This window comes from Lepisma saccharinum, chromosome 6 (genome assembly GCF_977018435.1).
Source record: "Lepisma saccharinum chromosome 6, izLepSacc3.1, whole genome shotgun sequence".
Lineage (NCBI taxonomy): Eukaryota > Metazoa > Arthropoda > Insecta > Zygentoma > Lepismatidae > Lepisma > Lepisma saccharinum.
In genome coordinates this window covers 75,308,575-75,330,135 of record NC_139234.1, presented here as the reverse complement: position 1 = coordinate 75,330,135, position 21,561 = coordinate 75,308,575, and positions in this window count along the sequence as shown.

The window sequence follows — 21,561 nt, the reverse complement described above, 5'->3', positions numbered from 1 at the left end:
GAGTGTTGCCAATATTAAGCTGCAACTTGAAACATATGAAGATTTTGGAAAAATTCAAAGTACCATAACCCATCTTGAAGGTACAATAGCAGCAGTGCAAAGTGATTTGGCAAATGTACAAGAAACTCTAGAATCCCGCTTGCCTGGGATTGTAGATACCCTTGTTAGTGTCCAGCAACAGATCACAAAGCTTGAAAACCTCAACACTGAATCTGAGCTATCTCATTTTCATCACTTGATCGATGATATCCAAACAAAGCTTGAAATTTTACAACAATCAACACCCACTCAGGCAGATATAGCCCTGCTCCAAAATGCTATGCGTGGTGTGGTTGATGCTTCTGAATTAAATGATGTGAAATTGGCACTTGAATCTTTGCAAAATACTGTATCAAATCTGCCTACATCACAGGAACTTAAAAATATTAAGAGAGCTGTGAATCGCATATTGAAATCAGAAGATATCAAGAATATCCAGACAGAGATCAAACAACTCACTCAGACAGTGGCCACTCTACCAACCAATCAACATATTAATGAACTGCATGCCCTGTTTGAGGATATCAGAAGACAGTCCATGAACTTACTGCTCAAAATTTAAAATTGGCAGTTGTTGAAAATTTACAGCAAATTGTAGCTAATATCAAGCAACAGCTAGGGACCATGGAATCCAATCAAGCAAATGCTCTGTCTGTTTTTGCCACCCAGCTACAAGAGATTGTGCAACAATACAAGAAACTTGTTGTGGACATAAAAATCAAGCCAGGCCATGATGATGTTGTTAGGACCATCAATGAGCACCTTGAATCTGTAACAAGTAGATTGCTTACAGCAGAAAAAGAAATAACCGGCATAATCGAGAATCCTAAACATACAGTAATTCTTGAATTGTACAGCATCCCCAACAAAGAATATGATTCACCATTTACACCAGGTGGCAAAATATATATGCTGTCACCTGCACAATTTTATTACCAGTTTTTTGTTGGGGGCACATTGAGACCAATCAAGATCAAATATTGGCTACAACCACAGGCACACCACTACCCTACCTTATCAATAACAAATGCTGATAACAAACCAAAAATCACCAGTGTAGAGTTAGAGGATTTTACAGATCCCAATACATTAGAAACATCTTATGTTGAAGATGATGGCTCTCTGGAATTTCATATACAAATAGGAGACAAATTATATTTAGGAAATCCTGTAGTATCAGCTGCTGAACACCCCATAGTTGCAATATTCTTGTTTTCATATTATGTCTAGACAAATTATTGTTGATGAATTACACAGACAAGCCAGACATAATTTTAAGAGATTGCCAGTAGTTACAAAAGGCATAGATGATTTATGGCAGTGCGACTTGATTGAAATGGCAAGTGGACAGCTGAAAAACTTAGACAAAATCAACAAGGGCTACAAGTATCTACTCACTGTCATAGACACATTTTCAAAATTTGCCTGGGCTGTGCCACTCAAATCCAAGACTGGAAAATGTGTTACAGAAGCCTTCAGGACAATCATCAATCAGAGTGGAAGATCACCGCGCTATTTGCAAACAGATAATGGCAAAGAATTTTATAATTTTGTGTTCCAACAATTTATTAAAAACCAGTCAATACAACATTATTCGAGTTACAGTGATCTCAAGGCCTCAATTGTAGAGAGATTCAACAAAACCCTAAAAAATCATATGTATAAACAATTTACACTTCAAGGTAATTATAAATGGATTAATATTCTTCCAGAACTTCTACAAAAATATAACAACTCGGTCCATTCCACAATCAACATGAAACCCTCTGAAGTAACTTCATCTGATGAGCAAAAATTGATCAGTACTGTTTATTATCCTAAATATCAGCCAACAACAAGAAAAGCCAAATACAAGGTGGGTGATCAAGTAAGAATCAGCAAATATAAGCACTTATTCAAAAGAGGCTTTACAAGAAACTGGAGCACTGAATTATTTACAGTGGTTCAAGTTAAACCTGGGACCCTTAACACATATATAATAAAAGACCACCGAGGAGAAATTCTCAAAGGCAGGTTCTATGAAGAAGAACTCACCAAAACTAAACAGCCTGACACATATCTCACAGAAAAAATCATCCGCAGAAAAGGCAACAAGTTATTTGTCAAATGGCTAGGACTTCCAGAACACAGCTGGATCGAGGCAAACAAAGTGATAATATGAGCACCTGGGATGTTATAAAAAGGCTGCCAGAACCTGAACAGCAGATTAAGAGAAATGGCAAGTTGCTGCCTGATAATATTAGATGTCTTATTGTTGGGCCATCGGCTTGTGGTAAAACTACACTAATGATTGATAATTTTTATTGGCACCCAACTGGTTAGACTGGAAAAACAGGCACTTGTATGTCTTCTCTAAGAGCTTGGAACAATTAAAATATCAGCAGCTGATGAAGCTATATGATGGACTGGATATTGCCACTTTTGAATCAGATGTTAAGCCACTCCATGAATGTCTCGATAATTCTGTTGTTGTGTTTGATGATATTATACTGGATAATCAAAACAAGGTTAGAAATTTCTTTACACAGGGCCGACACAAAAACATTGATTGCTTCTACCTTGCACAGACTTTTTCAAAAATACCCAAGCAGCTGATCCGAGACAACAGCAATTTTATATGTGTGTTTCATCAAGATCATACCAACCTCAAACACATACATGATGAATATGTAGGTGGGGACTTGAGCTATAATGATTTTTCCAAGTTTTGCAGTAGGTGCTGGAACCAGGATAGTTATGGGTTTGTCACAATTGATATGACAAGAACACCCAATAGTGGCAAATACAGAAATAAAATTAACAATTTTCTAGACATTGAAACATATATAAATAACCATGAAAAGGCCAATTATTGATGATCTTGAATTAAGAAATTATCTTGTAAAAAGATTTAAGGGATGGAAATCAGAGAACCGAGGAATCTATGAAAAACACAAACAAACAGAACAGCCTATTATTGATGCTATTAGTGAATTAGGTAAAAATATCAAAACTGTTACAGAGCAAAATCAAAATTTGATCACAGAGCTTGTACCTGTAGCTGCAAGAAACATATTAGATTATCCATTCACCCCACTTTCTAGTATTCATACACCTAGTCCTGTTGGTCGTAGAAGAATTGAAGCTACTCAGGATCCTATTGAATTGGGTCTTCTTGCTCAAAAATATTTAAGCACACCTAAAGACAACAAAGATGAGGTGTTTGGCTTATATGCTGACATAGAGCGTGATGGTAGCATCATACATAGAATTGGCAATTTCAGATTAACATTTATGGGAGATGATCTGATTGTATATTGAGAATCTCATCTTGGAGAAAAAGGTGGTTTTGTTAAATATCCCGGCACACCTGGATTGTGGGAACTGATGACTAGGAAAAGGCCTGGCAGCTATACAGATCAAGATTATGAGCATTACAAAGAAATATTAATAAAATCAGATGCTCTGTACCAGAACAATGATCCTACACAAAAAAGAGTCAAGTCTAGCAGTGGAGCAAAATACAACAATTTAATCAAGCCCATATGGTCACAGATCAAGACAGGTAGTGGAATCAAACAATACAACACCCTGCCCAAAGAATTTGTGTGGGTTGATGATGTCAGGAAACTTGTAGATAGGTTATTGGTGATAGCTGGGGAGGAAAATGCTGGGAACCACAATTTTTACAATGAAAAGGTTGGAATTATGGACATGATAAGCACAAAATTGTCTAATTTTATAGTGAATGACACTAAGGGGATTGGATATCTTATAAAAATTATTAATACTCTACCACCTAAATTTTGGAATATTTCTGAGGGTCGGGGGCTGGTTAATGACATTATAAACAAGCTGCCATTTGAACTACACATTCCAGGCTATCAGTATTGTGGTCCAGGCACAAAATTGGACCATAGATTAAACAGAGGTGATCCTGGTGTTAATCCCCTAGATGCTGCTTGTAGAGACCATGACATAGCATACAACACACATTCTGATCTTGACAAGAGACATGTTGCAGACAAGAAATTAGAAGAGGCTGCATTTGGTAGATTTGTAAGCAAAGATGCTTCTTTAAGTGAAAAAATAGCAGCATTGGGAACCACCATAGCTATGAACACCAAACAAAAACTGGGGTGGGGGTTGTGAATATGTATATAATAAACCTACAATGAAGGCCAAGGGTGTTATGTATCAAATACCTTATGCAGGTCTTAAATCTCTTAAAACTATTGATAGCCTTTTGACCAAAAAGCAGCGCAAGAAAAAAATTCTTGTATTGCAAAGGGCCATGGTATGAAATTATTACTTAGTACCCCTCAATTAAAAAAATTACAGCAATCCAGGAAAAAATCACATGTGGGGGGATTTATATTTACTATCCCTGCCATCTTAGCTGCTCTCGGGGCTGTTGGGAGCTTGGCTGGGGGATCAGCTGCCATAGCAAAAACAGTAATAGATGCCAAGAAAAATAAGGCAGAATTAGATGAATTGAAGCGCCATAACCTGGCCATTGAGAAACAAGGCAAAGGTGTTAAGAGAGCCATGAATAAGTTTAAAAAAAACAAGAGCCGCTTACAAACCAAGATATTGAAGCTTTAATCAAGCCACTGGGCATCAAACATTTTAGAGGTGTGTACATGTCTGATTCTTTACCAGAACAACCACTCAACAAAGAGTGTGGCATTGTTAATTTGGATAAGTACAAAAATCAGGGCACTCACTGGATCTGTTATCTTAAATATTTAAAAGATGAGGCATTTGTGTTTGATTCATTTGGAGGTGTTCCACCTGAAAATTTAATAAAATATCTAAATTCAGCTAATCTTTATTGCAATAATGCCCGTGTTCAAAATTTCAAAGATGTTAATTGCGGACATTTGTGTTTATCTGTTCTTAGATATATGTCTCAAATAAATAAACCATCAATTGAAAATTTTCAAAAAGCCTTGTGGTATTTGAAACATCATGGGGGTATTCCATCTCACCAGCCAAAATTCAATATTGAAACTTAGATTACATGATGACATAGTGTATCCCAAAACAATAGCTCTCAGAGCATTTTATGGAATGTACTTGATCCCTAATATTACACACCACAACAACACAATTGCAGTAGGGGATCAAAAAATTGTCATCACTCCAGGGCAGTATAATCTATCTACTCTAAATGCTCAAGTATTAACTCAAAATTCTGTCACTCACTATCTGCTACAGAGACAGTGGATCTGGGTACTATAGGAGAGCTGTTAGGATTTGAGAACAACACAAAACTTGAACCGGCCATTAAACACATTGCTATTAATATACCTAAATTCTTAGCCATAGAGACTCTGAATATTCACTGTAATGTGGCTGAGGGTATGATCACCAAATCAAATGGCATGGGCACTCACAAACAAACTGGCATCATTGCAACATTCAAACCTAACTCTGAATTTATGGAGCCCATAATCTACACTCCATCCCCAACATTATATTTTCCTGTGTGCCATAATAGAATAGATTACATTGAGTTGATGGTCACTAATGAAAAAGAAGAATTAGTTGATTTTGCTGGAGCCACAACAACTGCAATCATAGAAATTAATATTTAAATAAAAATACATACAAAAAAAATGGAAAATATTGAGAGTTATGAGCTACGATCATTCCCCCCAAACAGGAGGACATTTGCAAATTTAAATCAACCCAACACAGAGATTGAGGTTGATCTTGATGTAGGGGATGGCTTTATACACTCCCACAGAGCAGATCTATACATCAAATTTGATGTTGTAAAGCTCGATGGTACAGATTATCCGGCAAATTCAAATATAAGATTGGTGGACAATTTTGTGCCGCATCTGTTCTCTGAAATTGAGATCAGAAAGCATGGTGTTGTTATAAACAGAGTAGATTATCCCGGCATTACCTCTACAGCTTTGGCCACACTAAAATTATCCAAAACCGAGGCTTCTTACTACAAAATAGGTGGATTTGAGGCTGGTGATAAGATATTATCTAAGAGTCACACAGTGCTGTTCCCCATGCGCCTGTTGCCAGGATTCTTCTCAGATTACAAAGATATTATGTGGAAGGGTGGTTTAAGAATCACATTTAGAAGAGCTGCCAATGATAATAATGCTTTGATGAGGTACAGTGCAATAAACTCTACAGGGGAAGCTCTGCCTAATACCCTACCTGATGAAGGCAAGTGCATTATTCACAACTATGGAGCTAAGAATCCCGGTTGTTGAGTATGAAGCCAGTTATGCTCTTAAATACAAAGCAGATATTCTAAAAAATCCACAGGTACCTTTACAATTTTATACATATCAATGTGTACAGAAGCCCGCCACTGGTACCTGTTACGAGTTTGATGCTACAAATTCATTCTCCAGTATACAATATGACATGCCAGATTTTGTGGTGGTACTGTTTCAGATTGGAAGACACAATAATCAGGAAAAAAATTCAAGTAAATTTGATAACTGCAACATCAAGAACATATATCTTAAAAATGGCAGAAATGAGGTATTTCCTAGAGAAAATTATAATTTAGACATGTCCAAGGATGATTTCCTCAAATTATATGAAGCATTTACAGCATACAAAAGGGTCACTACTGGCAATACTGACATGTATTACACACCAGATGAATTCAAAGCACAGAGACCCATGTTTGTCATCAATACTTCAAAAAGGAAACAAGTTGTGATTAATGACAGGACAAACATTAAAATTATCTGTGAATTCCACGAAACACTCCCTGATGACACCATATGTAGTGTTATTCTCATAGGTGAAAAATCATATGTTTATGATGTAAGAAATGAGAGAGTCACAGAGCAATTCTAGAAAATCTCTGCATATTACATTGTCTTAGTACTAGATATATGAGTTGAGGCTGGTGTCCAATTAAAATATTGAGCATATTCCAGGTAATAAGTATTTAAGCATATATTACATTATATTATTGTGTAAGCAAAAGCTCTTATAAGCATTTTTGCCCTAGTTTTAAGTATAGTCAAAACAATATCAAAAGGGGCATATTTTTGACAAGTTTATGGACAACAAACTAAGAGATTCAGCTTTTACACTTATGGGCAAATCTGTCTGAGGGGAGTTCTTCTTTTCTACGCTAGAATTAAAAATTCTTTAGATTTAAATATGTACACACATAGCCAATTGGGCTATATGCCCCCTCTTGACATAGTTTTAAGTGTGGGCAAATCGGGCTGTTGAGGGTTCTTCTTTTATACACTAGGATTCAGAATTTCTTAAAATTAAGAGCATATCACACTTGAAGAATTGGGGAATAGGGCCATCTTGGCATGGTTTTAAGTGTAAGCAAATCGGGCTGTTGAGGGTTCTTCTTTTCTACACTAGGATTCAGAATTTCTTAAAATTAAGAGCATATCACACTTGAAGAATTGGGGAATAGGGCCATCTTGGCATGGTTTTAAGTGTAAGCAAATCGGGCTGTTTAATCAAATAACCTCTTCTTTTGTACAATTTTTGAGTTTATAATAGCACCAATTACACTACTATAATTAATTTGAACAGTGAAAATATGATTCTACTCAACATGCACACTTCATGCTTTCAGGTGTTTAAATGTGCATATTGCAACATTGATGTTTCTGATTCTATGAACTCATTACCAGCATTAAATCATTTTGCATTGTATTGTCAAGACAATTAGTTTGGGTCTAAACTTCAATGCGTAAAAAGTAGTGCCACACAGCGAGATGATTGGAGAGAGTATCGAGTCAATGTATTAATGAAATATTGACCCATTAATTTTAAACTGCTACGGATGAGTTCCTGAGTTTTGCATCACCGAAATTCGCTGAATAATTTGTCATGATAGCTTAATGTAGACTTAAAAACTTAGAATAGGGATTAACACAATTATTACAATTCTATTTTCAGGAAATCAATCATACATAATGGTTTTGTAACACCTATTCTTCTTCATATCCGTTGTCAATGGACTTGTGCGTTTGGATAAAACCTTTGTCACGTTTACCTCTGGACAGGTGGATGATGTAGCATCATGTGTGAGTGAAATTTTAAGGATCTATTTTCACAACACACGAACATTAGCATTCGTCCAACATGAACAAACATGGGAACTGAATGATGTCATAAGCAGAAGTCACCAGCTGCCGAAAATGAACTTCGCTTCGATGTCAGCTAATCGTATGTTGTTTCAGTTGGGTCACGAATGTATGTGGACAAGACATGAAACACACTTTGTAGTTTATCTTTAGAGAGCTTCAAATATACATATTATCATGCAAAGAATGTTTGCTCTAATGGTTTGGAAGATGTATTCTAAATACTTGATACTTGTCCAACATGAGGTTGTAAGACCATATGAAGTTCGTGCTAGCCTATATTTGCAGCTTTTCACAGCAAGCGTGTAATGAACGTTGTGGTGGTAATTGCGACAAGACGAAACAGTTCCGGCATGAAGCAAGATGATAATTTACTTATTTACTTGTATATGTATTTCCCCTATTCAGGTGATTCTTGCAACACCTTTTCAAAGGATACGCATGTCGACGTGTGGATAAGGAATCGGTTCTTCAACGGACAAAATTTGTACCCAAACAAAGCACAGAATTACATGCTTCCAAGTTTTTTATGACTGCGTGCCAGTACCCTGAGTAAGTGGCTCTGAAAACTCTACCTGATGGGAAGAAAGTTCTAACAGGAATAAATGGGGAACTGCTAACAACGTTAAATCAATCAGTCAATCAAATGTCACCGCACAAGAGCACGAGGCACAGGAGGTGAAAGTAACCGAGAGTGATCGCTTACCTCGCGGTCGTTGGTCCTCGGACATCCGTAGTACCATTATGGTGCGGTCAGGCCAGAAGAAGTTCCAGCGGCCGGAAAAAGAAAGTTCCTATTTCCTATTTTCCGCGTCTCCAATAATGAGCCACTATTGACCATACATTTGTGACGAATATATGTGTTCTCTCTGTTTATGCTTGAAATTAATTTTTGTTGTTAATAATTTGTGTTAATTATGTTATGTGTTATGTGCTAATAATGATTTATGTGTGTGTGTGTGTGTGTGTTTGTGTGTGTGTGTGTGTGTGTGGTGTTTATATTGTGTAGTAGTTGTGGTGTGTTTGTGTTTATATTGTGTTATAGTTGTGATGTGTTTGTGTGTGTCTTGTGAAGTAGTTGTGCTGTCTAATGTGTTTGTGTTCGTCTTGTGTAGTAATTGTGGTGTCTAATGTGTTTGTGTTTGTCTTGTGTAGTAGTTCCTCCATTCATATTGGGGGTTAGGCGTAGAGCTGACAACTCTGCACTGTAAAAAGACATGTCAAGAAACAGAAATATAAGGCCATGGATGTTTCCAAGGTAAAATATTCCGGAGGTAAAATAGTCCCCCGTTCGGATCTCCGGGTGGGGTCAACTTTAGGAGGTCCCTGGACTAAGGATAAGATCTACGTTAGGAATAAGGATATTAAATTAGGCACCTGGAATGTTCTGAGCCTGGGGCATTTCAGTGTACAGTTAATGAGATAGTGAAGTATAAATTAGATGTAGTAGCTGTCCAGGAAGTTAGGTGGCCAGGAGAAGGGAATTGTAAAACTAAAAATTATACTTTTTTCTATGGTGGTACTGAAAATCATAATTTTGGAACAGGCTTTTTCATAAATAGTAGAATTATCTCGGCTCTTAAAACAGTAGAATTTATTAATGATAGGATATCATATGCAGTTTTACAGGGTAGGTGGTGTAAAATTATTTTAATAAACATACATGCACCAACGGAAGATAAAGATGATAATACTAAAGATGATTTTTATGCAGAGATAGAACAGGTCTTTGATAAACTTTCTCAGTATGATATGAAAATTCTGTTAGGTGACTGTAATGCACAGATTGGCAAAGAAGAGACATTTAAACCCACGATTGGTAAAGATAGTCTTCATGAATTAAGTAATGATAATATTATAAGATTGATTACTTTTGCAACCTCAAAGAATTTAATTGTCAAAAGTACCACTTTTAAACATAAAGATATCCATAAATATACCTGGTCTTCTCCAGATGGTAAAACTCATAATCAGATAGATCATATTCTCATTGATAAGAGAAGGCATATTAGTATAATTGACGTTCGTACACATAGAGGTGCTGACTGTGCCAGTGACCATTATTTAGTAATTGCTAAATTAAGAGAAAGACTCTCAGTGATAAATCATAAGCAACAAAATCTAAAAGTTCTAAAATTTGATACAGGAAAGTTTACTGATGAAAGAATTAAGAAAGATTACCAAATTAAACTGTCAAATAGATTTGATGTTTTGCAGGATTTAAATGATGATGAAAATATAAATGAAACAGACGTAAATAACAATTTGGAGGATATACGTAATGCAATAGAATCAGCAGCTGAAGAAAGTATAGGATACCATAAACCGAGAAAAAGTAAGCCATGGTTTGATAATGAATGTCATAATCTAATAGAAATAAGAAATCAGGCTAGACTTAGGTGGTTAAATAACTCTGATGATACAAATGTAAACAATTATAATAGAATAAAGCGAGAAGTTAACCGCACGTTTAGAAGTAAAAAAAGAGATTACTTGAAAAGTAAAATTAACGAAATTGAAACAAACAGCAAAAATAAAAATATCAGAGATTTATATAAAGGTGTAAATGAATCTAGAAAGGGGTGGCAACCTAAAGTAAACTTGATAAAAGATAAGGACGGTGATTTTCTAGCTGACCCAAGCGATATTCTAAATAGATGGAAGAACTACTTTAATGACCTTTTAAATGTCCATGTAGGAGATAAATCAGAAGTAAATGAAGTACACACAGCAGAACCTTTAGTTCCATAACCTAACTTGACTGAAGTTAAAGATGCTATTAAAAGTTAAACAATAACAAAGCACCTGGCATTGATTTAATACCAGGTGAGTTAATTAAATATGGTGGAAATTCGTTAATAAGTCAAATTCATAAATTAATTTGTTTAATATGGAATAAAGAAGAAATCCCTCAACAGTGGAAAGAATCCATAATTGTTCCTGTGTTTGAAAAAGGTGATAAAATGAACTGCAGTAATTACCGTGGAATTTCTCTACTATCAACAACATACAAAATATTGTCTAACATTCTTTTAACAAGACTAACCCCATATGCTAATGAAATTATATGTGATTATCAATGTGGATTTAAACGTAACAGATCAACTACAGATCAAATTTTTCACATCAGACAGACACTTGAAAAAAAGTGGGAATATAATCAAAATGTCCATCAGCTATTCATTGATTTCAAAAAAGCATATGATTCGGTCAAAAGAGATAAATTATATAGTATATTAGTAGAGTTTGGAATACCTAAGAAGCTTGTTAGTATGATAAAAATATGCACCAGTGAAACAGAAAGTAAAATTCGTGTGGGTATTAATATGTCTGACAAATTTACAATTCATGATGGGTTAAAACAAGGAGATGCATTATCTCCATTGCTCTTTAACTTTGCCTTAGAATATGCTGTAAGGAAGGTAAAAGAAACTAAAGAAGGACTAAAATTAAATGGTGTGACTCAGTTGTTAGCATATGCAGGTGATGTAGACTTACTGGGGGATGATGTGAATACAATTAAGAATAATGCTAAAATATTTTTCAAAACTGCTAGAGAGATAGGTTTGGAAGTTAACAAAGAGAAAACTAAATATATGCTTACAGGCCGAAACCAAGTGTTAGGTAATAATCAAAATCTAATTATTGATAACAACTCGTTTGCACCAGTTTCCAAATTCAAATACTTAGGAGTAATATTAACAAATTAAAATTATATTAAAGAGGAAATAAAAAGTAGGCTTAATTCAGGAAATGCATGTTACTTCTCTCTTCATAAACGTTTGTCTTCTCGTTTAATATCTAAGAAACTAAAAGTTAAAATATACAAAACAGTAATTTTGCCTGTAGTATTATATGGATGTGAAACTTGGTCCCTTACATTGAAAGAGGAACATAAATTGAGAGTATTTGAAAATAAGATCCTTAGGAAAATCTTTGGACCTAAAAGGGATGAGGAGACAGGTGAGTGGAGAAGGTTACATAATTTAGAACTACATAATTTGTATTCATGTCCAGATATTATTAGAATAATTAAATCAAGAAGACTTAGGTGGACAGGCCATGTGGCACGAATGGGAGAGGAAAGAGGAGTTTACAGGATTCTTGTTGGGAAACCAGATGGTAAGAGACCTGTATGAAGACCAAGACGAAGATGGAGGGACAACGTTGAGATGGACCTAAAGGAAATCGGTAGGGATGGAAAAGAGTATATAGAACTTGCTCAAGATAGGAACAGATGGAAGGCCTTCGGGTTTAAGAAGGCTAGAGAGTTAGTTAGTTAGTTACTGCTAACAACGTACGTTGAGAAAATGAGCTCCACTTTGGTGACAAACGATGTGTACAACACATCACAGTATGTAGGTTCGTATGTTGGCACAGGGAGAGGATATGGCGACTTGAGATATATATTTGATGCAATAATTGAGTGAAGTTTAAAAGTTTCAGAATTATATCCAGTGCACTATTGGGCACGATATTCTTTCCAGTACGGTTGCTTGGTGCCGAAACCCGAGCCCTACCCCGCATGGATGGATATTATTTAAATATTATTTTCCTTCTTGGGTTCTTATCACAATATGTTACTTTGCAGTAGTTGTGTTTATTAAGTACACGCCTAGTGTCTCTCATCATGCGAGGCTGTATTCTCTTGAATACTCAATTTTTCAAAATTTGTCCGTTATTTTGTGAATTTCAGTGCCACAAATATCAGATTTATTAGTATCCAGGCTTTACTTCATGCTGTGGCTCTTTTGCGCTTTGGTAATTAACACAGGCTACCAAAGTTCTCTCTTAAGTCTGACAACACACCCGAAACTGGAACCTACTGTGGACAAAATGGAAGATCTCCTCCACTCTGGTCTACTCATAATAGGATCTAGGTATGGGGAAGTACAGTGTGTCCGAAAAGTCACGCAACCCGGTGTTTACGACCGTATAACGGAATAGCGAAACGGAATGAGAAGAAACGCTTTCTGCCAAGAGAATGCCCTGTATATTGGGAAAATTTAGAGACAAAAACATATGTAAGAACATGCATGTTTTAATAACAAATAAGCAAAGTGTTGCCAAAGGCGGAAAACAAATATTTGCAAATCGTGTGTATTGATGCACGGAACTCACTGAGGTAAATTATTGCAACATTTCACAATACCAACGAACGATTTGGATGGCCATCTATTGAATTTGACAGAAAAAGAACTTTGACGAAGTTTCAAAAACATTGCAGAAGGGAATAAATGGGCTGTTCCAAAAATCGATGTTTTCACAATATTACGAGGGACACTGGCAACACTGTTGGTGTCACGTGTCACTAGCAGACGTGTTTCACCTCAGGCTATCACACTAGGGCACTTTTAACGACAAAGGAGAAAGTTGGTTATTCTCGAACATATGCAATAAATTACATACACCTTGAAACCCTGAAATGTGGGTATCCCTAAATGCTTCTCTTACGCAAGAATATGACGATGTTCGGATATATTCTTCAACAATAAACACTCTTTCCTGTGTAGAATATGGCATTTTAAAAACACACACACGACGTCAGCATAAGTAGACACAATCTGGAATGCCGTTCGCGGCAAACAGCAACCACCTAAGGCACAGAAAACATAACAATTGATACACGTTCTTCTGTAGCCACATTTCAGGGTTGCGAGGTGTATGTAATTTATTGCATATGTTCGAGAATAACCAACTTTCTCCTTTGTCGTTAAAAGTGCCCTGGTGTGATAGCCTGAGGTGAATCACGTCTGTTAGTGACACGTGACACCAACAGTGTTGCCAGTGTTCCTCGTAATATTGTGAAAACATCGATTTTTGGAACAGCCCATTTATTCCCTTCTGCAATGTTTTTGAAACTTCGTCAAAGTTCTTTTTCTGTCAAATTCAATAGATGGCCATCCAAATCGTTCGTTGGTATTGTGAAATGTTGCAATAATTTACCTCAGTGAGTTCCGTGCATCAATACACACGATTTGCAAATATTTGTTTTCCGCCTTTGGCAACACTTTGCTTATTTGTTATTAAAACATGCATGTTCTTACATATGTTTTTGTCTCTAAATTTTCCCAATATACAGGGCATTCTCTTGGCAGAAAGCGTTTCTTCTCATTCCGTTTCGCTATTCCGTTATATGGTCGTAAACACCGGGTTGCGTGACTTTTCGGACACTCTGTAGAATTGTCTCAATATCCAGACGAAACTTCCCATGGTGTTTTCAAAAGATTGATTTTAATTTCTGGAATGGAGAAAGCCATCAGAAGAATGGTGAAGCAGAAGGATGTGGCTATATTCAATTACAATTATATTAACTTCAACCTGTTCGATGAGTATGGGGATGTACTATTCCACATCATGTCTGACGGGAGAAGGCAGATGCCAGTGTTTTTTCACGAGACGTGGATCTATATTTACTAAACCTTTCACATGTGTCGTGGACATAAGCCTTGAGTCTGGCCTGTACTATTACTGGAAGCAAGAAAGCCTGTACGACTACAAGATGTTATATAAAGATGTATTTCACTTAAGAAAAGACGAAGAAAATGTTGCCTTAGGCTTGCATCACCTACCTGGAGCATTTGCATTGTTGCATTTTTGGGCGAGATTATTTTTAATAAACTTTGAGGCGATCGCACACAGGAAATTAAACATCATGGTAACAACAAATCGTTTTCCCGAAAGTGATCGACCAGACCTGTGCTCGTCATATTTGTGTAAGTGTGTCCCCATGTGCACGTGTGGATTACAGAGCGAGCAACGGCACTGTAGCATTTTAAGACGGACTGGGCAGGAGGCTTCGTCGGTCGCGTTCGTACAGTGGGAAACATTGTGTCGTGTGATTCGTGCGCGACGGTACACTGTTGCGTATTCGTGGCAGATGAAGCAGGAGGTTATTGCGTGTAAAGCAGGGCACCTTCCCCCTCAGTAGTTTTCAGGGGTGCCACTGACAGGTTTGTGGTCGCAGGTTGCGGCCACCCAACCTTTGGGGGAATTTTTTAATTTGCTTGGTTTGTGATGGAAATTTGACTGAACAAAAATTTCAGCATTGGACAGAAGTTCAATTTCGTTAACATGTAATAAATAATCACCTCTTATGGTAAGGGACGGGTAATAAGTATTATTTGGTGGTGAAAGTACCCAGTTCTTCTTATTAAGTTTTATGTTACCAAGCGAATTCTTGTAGGGAGATTAAGCATTATTTTGGGGGGGAAACTCAATAAAACTCTTGAAATTACCACAGAATTCTACTAGGGGGGATTAAGCATTAAATTGGGGGATCTCAAGGAGGGGATATCCAGATAATGGATATCAATGTTCAGTATTAGATTGGCACAGAATTTCTAAAGTAAGGGGGAGTCGAACTTTAAAGTTTGGGGGGCGGGTGCAATTTTCAGGCTTTGGTATAAAATGCGCATGATGAACATTATTTAGGCTATCATTATTCTATACCATTTTGGAAGTTGAATGCTGTCAAGTGAATTTTACTCTGAATTATTCGCTAAGCGGGATAGCGGTGGGTGTCATATCCGCCTTTGTTCCTTCACTCCTAAAACAAACATCTGATACATGAAAACTTAGTGAAGTAAAATATAGCACCGACTACTACACAAGTCATCGTCACGATTAGCCAAAAGTAGAAGAAAAATTATGCTAACGCAAAATACAAGCACGAATTGTTTCCATTCATTTTCTAGGCAGTGGTTTTCAGAATACAAGTTACAACTTGTTGATACTTGGTATTTGAAATATTCACCAGCACCTTGTGAAGTTGACAGCATTTTCTCTGATTATAAAAAGTCTTGAACACAGAGCAATTATTATTGTACACCCCCTTTTATTGTTTCAGGTTAAAGTAGATTTAAAACTTTTCTCTTTTGAAAATATCTAAATAATTTATGAATATGTAACACTTATTCTGTGAATGCAAAAATTGTACAATCCACTTTATTTATTATCAAATTATAGGCGGTAATGATATGTAAACATTAAATTTGGATGTGTGATTACAAATTCACTTTTAAATTAGTACTCTTCTAAAATATTTTAGTGTCTTTTGTCTTTACTTTAGTACTTTTCACAAAATTTTAATGTCCTGTACTTGCCTGTTTGACCATATCTCAGAAGCTGGAAACACGGGTCCATGTCATCAATACACAAGTCACGATTGGAATACTTTTATATCTGAGTAAGGCCCTTTGCACTGTGCAACTTGATTTGTTATTACCTAAATTCGTAAATTATATTTTTTCTACTCAAGCTTTAAATTGTTCAATAGACTGCAAAGTGTTCTAATACAAAAATCTCCATGAATCGTGCATCTTCCTGTAATGTTGGAAGCAAATGTACCACAAGGATCGATTTTAACTCTCTTTTGTTCATTCTTTACACTTCGGAGTTACATGAAGTCATAATATTCTTTATGCTTTTTATACTTGTCATTTAAATAAACAGCACTTGAACATACATGTTTTAACTGAACACTGATCTAAAAAACGTCAGTACATAGCACTACATATCCGACGATGTTAAAATAAAATCAGAGAAATACACTTTCATGATCATTGGCTCTATTCAGAGTCTTTAAGTTTTGTTTTTTCGTTTTAAGTCCACGTTAACCTTAGAACACTACCGTACGTAAAATGTACGTATGCTTCGCGCTCAATTCCCTTCCCTACCTCCCACATCGCACCCATCTACCCCTCCGCCTATGGTATTCCTCGAGCATTCTGGCAGGTGCGTGGCAGCAGTGTGGTAAGGAGGGCGGAAGTAGTGAACGTATTTAGTTTGTGCGTTATGTGGGACCCTGTACGTCAAAAATACGTAGCGATAGTAACAGAAGAAAAATCTTGCACGTAATTTTGACGTGCATGTAGTAATAACGCCATTTGTATTCACGTAAGATTTGCGTGAATTTTTCTATAGCATCTCATTTTATTTTATTTTTTACTTTGCAGTTTCTGCAACTGCAAGAAAAGGAGGATGACAACTACGTACTGCTCCTGTGGGAAGCCAATTTGTGGAACACTACCGTACGTAAAATTTACGTATGCTTTGCGCTCAAATCCCTCCCCTACCTCCCACCTCGCACCTACTCACCCCTCTGCCTTGCAGTGCTTCAAGTTGTCTGTCAGACATAAGGCAGCACTGTGGTAAGGAGGGTACAAGCGCTGATCGTCTTCATTTCGTTTGTTATGTTCTGCACTGTACTTCAATTTTACGTAGCTGTGTAAAACGAGAAATATCTTTCACGTAATTTTGACATTTGTAAATTCGATATAGATACTTAGATTTTGAAAACGAAAGTTTAGAAGCATTCACTATTTTCTTGTAAGACTTAAAAATTACATTTGTTCCTTATTTACAGCGTTATTAATATTATTGTTGTTTGCTTTTCATTGTTCGAACTTTTCGTCTTCATTCTTAATGTACAACGGGCTTGTCAAGCAAGATCTTCTCTTAAAATATTCTATGTTTAATATAACCATGTTTATACATTTTAAAATGAAGAATAAAATTCCAACATAAGGAAAAATAAACAAAATAATGTTCACAATAAATAGAAATTTGTTTTCATGATGTAGAGGTTGTTTTAAAAATAAATTCCTTCATGGACGTAAAATTAGCGGTAGTTACACTGTAATATTGGAACACGGTAGTGTTCTAGGGTTAAGCAGATACGCTAATCTGGACTGAACATACAGTTAGAAATGGAACCAGTGTGCCATGTTGCATGAATTGCATTAAAAAATAAAAATAAAAGACAGATTTAGACAGTCACACCTGTCTTGAGCAAAATCTTCAAAAAATACTTTAAAATAGGCTTCTATTCGAAATTTCGCAGGACGTTCTTGAGCTGTCAAATCAAAAAAACAACTGGGGCCAGTACAATTACTATTGCGAATAATTTTATTAAGATATTTTACTCTCTTGTGTAGTAATCATTATCCTTCAATGTGAAGAGTATAATTAATAATTGCCAACATGGGTTTACACCCGAGACTCACAAGTACAAGTGTCAGTTGTCGTAATGCTTTTCATGCTTTCAGCAACAAGAACCAGCTGGATGTGATATATTTAGATTTGTCTAAAGCCTTTGATGGTGTAAATCGTAAATTATTAGTACAGAAAATGAACAATTATGAACAATTATATATTGTGCTTAGTAGAATAACTTTTCAGGAAGATAACTTTTTACAAGGACTAATCACCTTTACCTACACCAGATAAAATGTACAAACCAGTCCCCAAGAGTCTCCACTGGGTCCTCTTCTGTTTCAAATCTATTTGAATGGTGTCACTGGAGTTCTAAATAAAGCTAAATGCAATTTTTTGTGCTGACGGTGTAAAGATTCACTCTGAAATATAAAACGAACATAGGTCGTGTGAGAACCAGAGGAACGTAACTCCAAAAATACTGTTTTCAGTTTTGTTTAAATGACTCCTCTGAAGAGCTTGCTCTATTTGGATTCAGATCTGCATGTCTCTATTTCTGATCCTTAACAGTAGGGTGAAGTCACGTATTTCAAATTTATTGAATCATTTTAAGAAGCAGACATATTCCTAAGAATGCATTATTTCCTCTCTTCTGTAAATTTCATGAATTGGAGTTACATCCGTCTGGACCTTACCCAATGCATAGTCATGTCAAGTGACAGTTTGATTTTAATGATGTGAGAAACTGGACGGTAAATAACTAACTTGTAAGTACAGGTAAATCATTGGTTATTGCTTTTACAAGAACACAGCCATGGTTATAAGTTGGCTTCATTTGTAGTAAAAATAGTTGATGTTATCAGAGATTTGGCCGTCCATTTAGACAAGAGACTCAATTTTAAAGATGGTGTGTATGAACTTGCAAAAAATGGCTAGAAGAAAGGTGTAAATCAAAGAATTTGTTTCCTTTAATTAATTTATTCATTTTGTGTGTCAAGCCTCTATTAGAATACAATAAAACTACATAGAATTTCACATACAACATTAATATGAAAAATACAACCGAGGATGACAGAGAAAATTCATTTCATTTTTGTATTACAAATTCAGACTTTACACTATCTATCATGAATATTATAATATAGTATTAGACAAATTAAATATTTAGAGCCTGCTAGAAAGGAGAAATGCTTGTGATTTATTTCTAGATACTTTCATATTTTTCTTCTCTCGAAACAGAAGATTACATGAAGGATGATAAACAATGTACACAAAATGTACACAAAAATGATGTTGTAAAATATCAGTTGAGCCACTATTGCAATATTTCGTAATTGTACGTCATATTTTATTTCCATGACATCAGTGGCGTATGCTTGTTCTAAAGAGTGGGTAATCTCCGACCCTTGATCCTCAAACTCCAAAAGTTTCCGTGCAATTTATGTCAGGATCCATATTGGATTTAGGAATATTGTGTCGGAATGTTTGTCTTATTGCTACGACCACAATCAATTAATTCTCGTTATTGCAGTTTAATATACGTGTAGAATTTCAAATAATAAACCAAGACAGTATTATAAAGCTATAAAAAACAACCTGTGAAATATAAAATGAAAGACGTGCACTAGTGAAATAAAAACCCGCAATATTAATTTAAGTGCAAAATTCAACTTACTCCAGGACCCGATTACTTGTGCTGTACCACATCCAAAGCATGCTGTTTGTCCAGTTGCACGTCAATACGTGTCTGTGCGAAAGATTGCAGCTTAACAAAGGAAGTTATGTGACTTTTGGATTTTTCATGTTTGACACAAGCGTTGCAAAGATTACAGTATCCGCCACGAGTCCATACATTCTTTTCAGCCCCGAAAAGTAAGCACGGCCAACAAAAAAGCAAAGCTTATTAACACTTATACTTCCTGTCAACCATGGTGTTTTGTCATAATTTGCTTGCGAAAATGCCTCACATATTTCCGATTTTTGTCTTTGTGTGTAGAAATAAGTTCAAGCGATGACACTGGCCTGCCTGTATTAACAATTTGCAACTTCTCCTGAAAAGATCTTGTTCCAAAAGGTTTCACCAGCAAATCTTGTATCACATCCATTACCCTTTAACACAGCACTATCACGACAAACACTAACACCTAAATAAATAATAAACACGAAGCACAGCACGAAGCCAACGACTACACGCATTCAGTTTCACGCGCCAAACTTCTGTTGTTGTGTTCCTGGTTGAGAATGAAATTCCCTATGAATGATAAAAAAAAAAATCCCTTTCCGAGCTCGAAATGACAGGTTTTAAAAGTTCGAATCATTGCAGGCCAGAGCCAGAATTTTATTAGAATTTTATTTCGGGATGGGGATCATCCCTTATTAGCAGCCGCCACATAAAGTTGAAACAGTGGGATTAGAAGAAGTCCTGAAGATGAATCTCAGATTATTACAACGTATTATGCAAGGTGTTTAATCCTGCTAATGAAGTAAAATTAATTAACACTATACACTTTTTAAATTAGATATTTGTAGTATTTCGGGAAAGGGGGTTTCAGCCCCCCGAGTCCTCCACCTGGCTACGTGCCTGATGTGTCTTTTTTCGTTTTATGTTTAATTCGTTCATCTTCATCACTATTAATCTAAAGAGGTGGAATATAGCAACTTAAATTAACTAATATATATATATATATATATATATATATTGTAGAGATATGGAGACCATTAGACCGAGAAAACCTCGTCATGTTAATATTCACACTTGTTTATTTCCTGCACTTGTCCGACCAGCGAGCGATCTCAAGAATGCGCTAGCTTGTAACTTCCGTAAAAACCAGGAACTGGAAAGGCAAACGCGTGGATCTAAACAGGATCTACCGCGTTTGAAAGGTTTAACAACCTTTCGACGCCGATAATGATAAAAGCAAGCTCCTACCCGGAGCTAGCTCTTTTGATTCTGACACTCATCGACGCTACATGGATAACTAGTCCGATTACTCTACAACACGTTACACTGCTAACTACGACGATGGAACACGGAGTTACCGCTGCCTAGCATGCTACAAGGCGCAAGGGATCGCTTGGCTTGGTGAACTGAGGATCGCTGGATAGAACCTTGGAACTTTCACGATTCGGTCTGCGAGAAGCATTAGGACAAGACATCACACACATCTACCAGGTATGAACAAGCGTGAATAACCTTTTACACCAACTTTCCATATCTCTACCCTCCTACGGAGCAGGTTCAGCCATCAAACATTATTAAGCTCTACCTAAAATGTTTAAATGAAACTTCCCTGTACCTCAAAGCCCAGGTAAAACGGGCTTACAACATGGTGGAGGTGCTTCAGGCCCTTTTTGCAATTGCGTACCCTCCTGTACGAATTGCTTTACATTAAATTATTCCCTCCCACCCCTCCCTCCCACTTTGGGAGCATTTTTAAAGTAAATTTTTAGTAATTCCAATTCATACTCCCACAGTACGCTTAAGATGCGTCAGACCCAG